Below are 9,151 nucleotides of genomic sequence, written 5' to 3'. Positions count from 1 at the left end.
GATCACTCATCTAGAGCCAGACATCTTGGAATGTGAAGTCAAGTGGGCCTTGGAAAGCATCACTACGAACAAAGCTAGTGGTGGTGATGGAATTCCAGTTGAGCTGTTTCAAATCCTGAAAGATGATGCTGTGAAAGTGCTGCACTCAATATGCCAGCAACTTTGGAAAACTCAGCAGTGGCCACAGGACTGGAAAAGGTCAGTTTTCATTCCAATCCCAAAGAAAGGCAATGCCAAAGAATGCTCAAACTACCGCACAATTGCACTCATCTCACATGCTAGTAAAGTAATGCTAAAAATTCTTCAAGCCAGGCTTCAGCAATATGTGAAATGTGAACTTCCAGATGTTCAAGTTGGTTTTAGAAAAGGCAGAAGAACCAGAGATCAAATTGCCAACATCCACTGGATCATGGAAAAAGCAAGAGAGTTCCAGAAAAACATCCATTTCTGCTTTATTGACTATCCCAAAGCCCTTTGACTGTGTGGATCACAATAAACTGTGGACAATTCTGAAAGATATGGGAATATCAGACCACCTGACCTGCCTCTTGAGAAATCTGTATGCAGGTCAGGAAGCAACAGTTAGAACTAGACATGGAACAACAGACTGGTTCCAAATAGGAAAAGGAGTATGTCAAGGCTGTATATTTAACTTATTTAACTTATATGCAGAGTACATCATGAGAAACGCTGGACTGGAAGAAACACAAGCTGGAATCAAGATTGCCAGGAGAAATATCAGTAACCTCAGATATGCAGATGACACCACCCTTACGGCAGAAAGTGAAGAGGAACTAAAAAGCCTCTTGATGAAAGTGAAAGAGGAGAGTGAAAAAGTTGGATTAAAGCTCAACAATCAGAAAACGAAGTTCATGGCATCTGGTCCCTTCACTTCATGGGATATAGATGGGGAAACAGTGGAAACAGTGTCAGACTTAATTTTTGGGGGCTCCAAAATCACTGCAGATGGTGATTGCAGCCATGAAATTAAAAGACGCTTACTCCTTGGAAGAAAAGTTATGACCAACCTAAATAGCGTATACAAAAGCAGAGACAATTCTTTGCCGACTCAGGTCCGTCTAGTCAAGGCTATGGTTTTTCCTGTGGTCATGTATGGATGTGAGAATTGGACTGTGAAGAAGGCTGAGAGCCGAAGAATTGATGCTTTTGAACTGTGATGTTGGAGAAGACTCTTGAGAGTCCCTTGGACTGCAAGGAGTTCCAACCAGTCCATTCTGAAGGAGATCAACCCTGGGATTTCTTTGGAAGGAATGATGTTAAAGCTGAAACTCCAGTACTTTGGCCACCTCATGCGAAGAGTTGACTCATTGGAAAAGACTCTGATGCTGGGAGGGATTGAGGGCAGGAGGAGAAGGGGACGACAGAGGATGAGATGGCTGGATGACATCACTGACTCGATGGACGTGAGTCTGAGTGAACTCTGGGAGTTGGTGATGGACAGGGAGGCCTGGCGTGCTGCGATTCATGGGGTCAGAAAGAGTCGGATGCGATTGAATGACTAAACTGAACTGAACTGAACTGATAATTTTAATATGGAGAAATATCAGTAATCTCAGATATGCAGATGACACCACACTTATGGCAGTAAGTGAAGAGGAACGAAAAAGCCTCTTGATGAAAGTGAAAGAGGAGAGTGAAAAAGTTGGCTAAAGCTCAACATTCAGAAAACGAAGATCATGGCAACTCGTCCTATCTCTTCATGTGAAATAGATGGAAAAACAGTGGAAATAGTGTCAGACTTTATTTTGGGGGGCTCCAAAATCACTACAGATGGTGATTGCAGCCATGAAATTAAAAGACGCTTACTCCTTGCAAGGAAAGTTATGACCAACATAGACAGCATATTGAAAAGCAGAGACATGACTTTGCCAACAAAGGTCCGTCTAATCAAGGCTATGGTTTTTCCAGTGGTCATGTATGGATGTGAGAGTTGCACTCTGAAGAAAGCTGAGCACTGAGCAATTGATGTTTTTGAACTATGGTGTTGGTGAAGACTCTTGAGAGTCCCTTGGACTGCAAGGAGATCCAACCAGTCCATTCTAAAGAGATCAGCCCTGGGATTTCTTTGGAAGGAATGATGCTAAAGCTGAAACTCCAGTACTTTGGCCACCTCATGTGAAGAGTTGACTCATTGGAAAAGATTCTGATGCAGGAGCGATTGTGGGCAAGAGGAAAAGGGGACGAGAGAGGATGAGATGGCTGGATGGTATCACTGACTTGATGGAGGTAAGTTTGAGTGAACTCCGGGAGTTGGTGATGGACAGGGAGGCCTGGCATTCTGCCATTCATGGAGTTGCAAAGAGTGGGACACAACAGAGCAACTGAACTGAACTGAACTGAATATGTTTTATTTATTATGTTTTATTATTAACTTTTAAAATATGCTAGTAAAATAATAAATTTTCATCTCCTATTTAAATACTTGTAAATGCTACCAATTCTCAAATACAATCTAAGCAACTAGTTTCTATGAAAATATTTTTAAAATAACAATCATTAAAAAAAAAAAATCTCTAGTTTGACCATCAACACTAAGGGTTAATCTCTGCAACAATTTTCCCTTATTAAATTAAATGGACTATGTACAAATATATTGGTAGTATTATAAATGGACATAAATAAATATTAGCTTAATTAGATTATAACTAAGTACAAGTAAAGGATTGCAATAACATTTACATGGCATGCTACATTAAATATAATTTAAATAAAAAGTGTTGTATTCTTGACTAAATAGACAAATAGATGGTTTGAAAACTTAGGTATACTTCTTTCAGCTTATAAAAGAATAGAAAGTGATTTTTTTTTAAATATCTATTGAAGAACATAAGGAAAAAGCTGTGTTGTAACAAAGATTTTTGCAAAAATAAAGCTTAAAAGATACAAAGATGAATTGAAATAAAAGAAAGGTATGTATCAGAAGCTATAATTGGATACAATGTTATTACTATAAACCCCACTGTTTATTTCATTTATTTAAAATTAAATATAATATTCATTTGTATGAGAAATAAACAACCCTGTGTATCATAGTCATGAAGGCTGTTTTCACTTGGTTCTGTAAGCTGTAGATGAAAGGATTCAAAAATGGGGCAACAGGAGTATTGAGCACTGCAATTCCCTTGGAAAAAGATATTCTTTCTTGGACTGAAGGTTTTACATATATGAAGATGCAGCTGCCATAGGAAAGAGATATCACAATCACGTGAGAAGAACATGTTGTAAAAGCTTTTTCCCTCTGGTTCGATGAAGGAATTTTTAGAATTGCTATTACAATATAGGTATATGATATTATCACCATTACTAATGTGACCACAAGAGTCATTACAGCAGAAATGAATCCCATTGTCTCAATTATATGTATGTCAGAGCAGGAGATCTGCATGAGGGCAGTTGTGTCACAGTAGAAATGATCCACAACATTGGAGGCACAAAAATAGTTTTAGAACTAAGAGGAAAGCTACAAAGGTGGTAAAGCAGCCAGCAATCCAAAAACAGAAGACAAGCTGAATGCAGATTTTACTGTTTATGATGGTTGTATGATGCAGGGGCTTACAGATGGCAACAGAGTGGTCATAGCACATAGCTGCTAGCAAGTAAAACTCAGAAGCTCCAAGAAGGAAGACAAAAAATACTTGAGAAACCATCTACTATAGGACATGTTTTTGTCCCCAGTTGCCATCATAACTAGCAAATTAGGGATGCATGCAGTAGTATAGGAAATTTCTAAGAAGGAAAAATTCTAAAGGAAAAAAATACATGGGTATCTTGAGGTGAGGATCCACTAGAATGAGTATGATGATGATCATGTTGCCAGTGATGATCAGCAAGTAGGTGATAAGTAGAAAGATAAATAATATGACTTTCAATCATGGGTCATCAGTCAAACCTGCTAGAATAAACAGTCACTCTTGTATAATTTTCCATTAATATCCTCTACTTTTCCAGTTCTATGTAGGAAAAAAAGAAAATGGTTTTAGTAAAAAAATAATATTGGTAACTAATGTTCAAATAAAATTTAGCAAAATTATGTTTCAGATATATTAATACAATTCACATTTGTGTTTTAAAAATGGTTATGCCAGGAGGAACAGTAGTTTGCATTTCCAGAGTATATAACAGATGATTCAATCTTAATTCACAATTCTAAAATAGCCTAGATGATGGAAATAAATGTTGATTGATAATATGTGAATAAGTTGAAGGGAATTTAAAGTATACAAAAATGCTTTTTCCTCTGTTGATTTTATTGCAAGGGTTGAGATGAATGCCAGTACCTGTTTAATTGAACGCTTTGCATTATTAAAGCAAAATGATACCTGTCATTACATGTATATCAGCCCTTCTTACACATTTAACAGACACACACACATGCACACATTCACACACACACGGTCCTAGCCACCATCAATGAACAGGGCTAACATATCTATACCATTTTAATTAATTGATCAAGTCAAATGCCTGATACTCTTTTCCTTTACTTGCGTGGCTAATGGAATCCAATTTCCGATAAGTCAATATGATAAATTGGGAATCTACTTATTTGCTGTGCTTACTGTCATGTACTTTCTCTCCATTTCTGTTACCATTCTCAAAATTCCCCTTTTGGAATCCTGAAACAAAATTAGCAGAAATAGTATGAAATTGTCAGTATATGTTATAAGAAACTAATGTTTTCTTCTGTATTACAAATCTGAGAGTAGACGTGTAAGAAAAAGTAAAAATAAGAATGCAGGATATAGGATCAGATAGAAATATGCAAATAGGTGTTCAGGAAACTGTAGAAGGCTTAAGAAGGAGAAAAAAGAGAAAGAAAATGCAAAGCATTATGCAAACGTAGAACATTAAGAAGGGTTTTTAGAGACAGGAGAGTTAATCTAAAGAAAAATTTGAGAGAAGACTGAAAATACGCAAGTTATTTTCAAATTAAAATACATAAATTAGTAAGTGAAAATTAGTAACTTAGTAAAAATTAGGAAATAAAAATTATAAGGAAAAAATTTTGACCATTTGAAATTTTTCTCCATCTGCTCTTATTATCTACAATTACCACTTTATTCATACAGTAAAAATATGAACAAATTTGAGTTCAGCATAGCCTGAGAGATGAGTCACCAGTTGGTACATTTCAAACACATACTGAATCTTAGACTTACTGACAAAGTTTAGGAGGCATATGTTTCCTTATCATAAGGATATTCAAACATATGAGTAACATGTAATTCCAGAAATATTAACTATAGAGATCTATTCTCATCACTGGACATACATGAAGTGGGACAGTCCTATTGTTCAGGTTTGCACAGATAAAAATTTGAAGGTCAGGATCAAGTTGAAAGAGTTATATTTTTCAAAACTGTCCTCTTAAAAGTACATTTTGTACAAATAATTTTATAGCAGATATACTGCATTTCTTTTTTTAATTTTTATTTTTACTTTATTTTGCTTTACAATACTGTATTGGTTTTACCATACATTGACAATAAAAGAGATTAATGACATCTCTAAGGAACTGTTACTTCCTTGGTATTTTCAACAGGAAGCATATAAAATGATTAAGGTTTTCTGAGAGATACTAGATAAAACAATGCTTACTGCACTGAAAATATCAAGATTATTATTTCCAACTGCTAAAATATACATTATTATTATTAAAGAAGTGTACATATATTTATATATATTATATACATATATACTTATATGCATAAAAGGATAAAAAAATTCATTCCATAACATCTGGAGAAATTTAAGCAGAATTCTGAGAAAAAAAAATGAGACCTGCTGTCATAATCATCTTAAAATGTAGACATATTCAAAAAGAAGTGACTATTAATCTTCCTGGACAATGTTTCAGTTCAGTCGCTCACTCATGTCCGACTCTTTGCGACCCCATGAATTGCAGCACGCCAGGCCTTCCCATCCATCACCAATTCCTGGAGTTCACCCAAACTCATGTCCATCGAGTTGGTGATGCCATCCAGCCATCTCATCCTCTGTCGTCCCCTTCTCCTCCTGCCCCCAATCCCTCCAAGCATCAGAGTCTTTTCCAATGAGTCAACTCTTCGCATGAGGTGGCCAAAGTACTGGAGTTTCCGCTTCAGCATCATTCCTTCCAAAGAACACTCAAGGCTGATCTCCTTTAGAATGGACTGGTTGGATCTCCATGCAGTCCAAGGGACTCTCAAGAGTCTTCTCCAACACCACAGTTCAAAAGCATCAATTCTTCGGCACTCAGCTTTCTTCACAGTCCAACTCTCACATCCATACATGACCACTGGAGAAACCATAGCCTTGACTAGATGGACCTTTGTTGGCAAAGTAATGTCTCTGCTTTTTAATATGCTATCTAGGTTGGTCATAACTTTCCTTCCAAGGAGTAAGCATGATACAATATTGTTAAGTAAATAATAACAATAATAATAATAAATTTAAAAAATTTTTGTGGCTGCAATCATCATCTGCAGTGATTTTGGAGCACCAAAAAATAAAGTCTGACACTGTTTCCACTGTTCCTTATCTATTTCCCATGAAGTGATGGGACCAGATGCCATGATCTTCATTTTCTGAATGTTGAGCTTTAAGCCAACTTTTTCACTCTCCTTTTCCACTTTCATCAAGAGGCTTTTTAGCTCCTCTTCACTTTCTGCCATAAGAGTGGTGTCATCTGCATATCTGAAGTTATTGATATTTCTCCTGGCAATCTTGATTCCAGCTTGTGTTTCTTCCAGTTGAGCATTTCTCATGATGTACTCTGCATAGAAGTTAAATAAGCAGGGTGACGATATATAGCTTTGACATACTCCTTTTCCTATTTGGAACCAATCTGTTGTTCCATATCCAGTTCTAACTGTTGCTTCCTGACCTGCATACAGATTTCTCAAGAGGCAGGTCAGGTGGTCTGGTATTCCCATCTCTGTAAGAATTGTCCACAGTTTGTGGAAAATAAAGTACCAGTGTTAATTTTCCAGACATATCTGCCATTTCATGTTATATATGACCTCAGTTTCTTTTCTCCAAATAGTTTTGTGATTTTTTTAAATTGGATCTCAGATTGATCTTTAATAACAAAGCAGTCTCTACCTTTCTTATGTGGAATGAATATTTATCTATGTATATAGTTGGCCTCCTTGCAACTTATTGTGGCCATGTAACTAAATTCTGTCCAAAGGATACATTAAAAGAAGATATCTTATTCAATTCCGTGGATTATCTTCTGATATAAGTGGTTATTCCTCCTCTTCCTCTTTACCTCCTCTTACTACTGAAATACTGATGTGATGGCGAGTCATTTGCAGTCATTATCATTAGAAACTACACAAGAAATGGTGAATACACAAGATAGAACACATGCAGGATGCTGATACAATTGTAGGTCATACTAGCATTAAAACATGATTTTATGGAACAGTTTCACATACCAAGACAGATTAAAATAACTCTTTGTTCAAAGAGCTCTGATATTTGTTGATTGCTGTCCAACACCAAATAAGTTACAAATTTCTTAGTTATTTAAGAAATATTAACTATTTACAGATTGTGTGCTAAATATGGTTAGATCATCTTGGGTCTCTCTATTGGTGTCATTTCCATTGTTTTCAGTCATTTGACCTCCCTCTGGTACAGCTGTAAATTTTTTAATCTATACTCAAAACTATTTGCAAATGTTAAAGGCTCTGGATGACAAGTTATGTCTACAAATAGAATTTAATATATCACAGCACACAGGTAAAGTCTGATGACCTTGATCAAAACAAATCAGTTCAGTTCAGTTCAGTCGCTCAGTCGTGTCCAACTCTTTGCGACCCCATGAATCGCAGCATGCCAGGCCTCCCTGTCCATCACCAACTCCCGGAGTTCACTCAGACTCATGTCCATCGAGTCAGTGATGCCATCCAGCCATCTCATTCTCTGTCGTTCCCTTCTCCTCCTGCCCCCAATCACTCTCAGCATTAGAGCCTTTTCCAATGAATCAACTCTTCGCATGAGGTGGCCAAAGTACTGGAGTTTCAGCTTTAGCATCTTTCCTTCCAAAGAAATCCCAGGGCTGATCTCCTTCAGAATGGACTGGTTGGATCTCCTTGCAGTCTAAGGGACTCTCAAGAGTCTTCAACACCACAATTCAAAAGCATCAATTCTTCGGCGCTCAGCCTTCTTCACAGTCCAACTCTCACATCCATACATGACCACAGGAAAAACCATAGCCTTGACTAGATGGAACTTAGTCGGCAAAGTAATGTCTCTGCTTTTGAACATACCATCTATGTTGGTTGTAAGTTTTCTTCCAAGGAGTAAGCGTCTTTTAATTTCATGGCTGCAGTCACCATCTGCAGTGATTTTGGAGTCCAGAAAAATAAAGTCTGACACTGTTTCCAATGTTTCCCCACCTATATCCCATGAAGTGATGGGACCAGATGCCATGATCTTCGTTTTCTGAATGTTGAGCTTTAGGCCAACTTTTTCACTCTCCACTTTCACTTTCATCAAGAGGCTTTTTAGTTTTTCTTCACTTTCTGCCATAAGGGTGGTATCATCTGCATATCTGAGGTTTTTGATATTTCTCCTGGCAATCTTGATTCCAGCTTGTGTTTCTTCCAGTCCAGCGTTTCTCATGCTGTACTGTGCATATAAGTTAAATAAGCAGGGTGATGATATACAGCCTTGACGTACTCCTTTTCCTATTTGGAACCAGTCTGTTGTTCCATGTCCAGTTCTAACTGCTACTTCCTGACCTGCATACAGATTTCTCAAGAGGCAGGTCAGTGGTCTGGTATTCCCATCTCTCTCAGAATTTTCCACAGTTTATTGTGATCCTCACAGTCAAAGGCTTTGGCATAGTCAATAAAGCAGAAATAGATGTTTTTCTGGAACTCTCTTGCTTTTCCCATGATCCAGTGGATGTTGGCAATTTGATCTCTGGTTCCTCTGCCTTTTCTAAAACCAGCTTGAACATCAGGAAGTTCATGGTTCACATATTGCTGAAGCCTGGCTTGGAGAATTTTGAGCATTACTTTACTAGCGTGTGAGATGAGTGCAATTGTGCGGTAGTTTGAGCGTTCTTTGGCATTGCCTTTCTTTGGAATTGGAATGAAAACTGACCTTTTCCAGTCCTGTGGCCACTGCTGAGTTT

General features: G+C 37.3%; 1 pseudogene; it reads right to left on the bottom strand.

Moving 5' to 3' along the window:
• Nucleotides 1-3,016: 3,016 nt before the first annotated feature.
• LOC120858027 lies at nucleotides 3,017-3,948 on the bottom strand (annotated as a pseudogene).
• Nucleotides 3,949-9,151: the final 5,203 nt, after the last annotated feature.

Source organism: Oryx dammah, unplaced genomic scaffold, assembly GCF_014754425.2.
Source record: "Oryx dammah isolate SB20612 unplaced genomic scaffold, SCBI_Odam_1.1 HiC_scaffold_29, whole genome shotgun sequence".
In the NCBI taxonomy this organism is placed as follows: domain Eukaryota; kingdom Metazoa; phylum Chordata; class Mammalia; order Artiodactyla; family Bovidae; genus Oryx; species Oryx dammah.
This window is presented reverse-complemented; position numbering and strand designations above follow the sequence as displayed.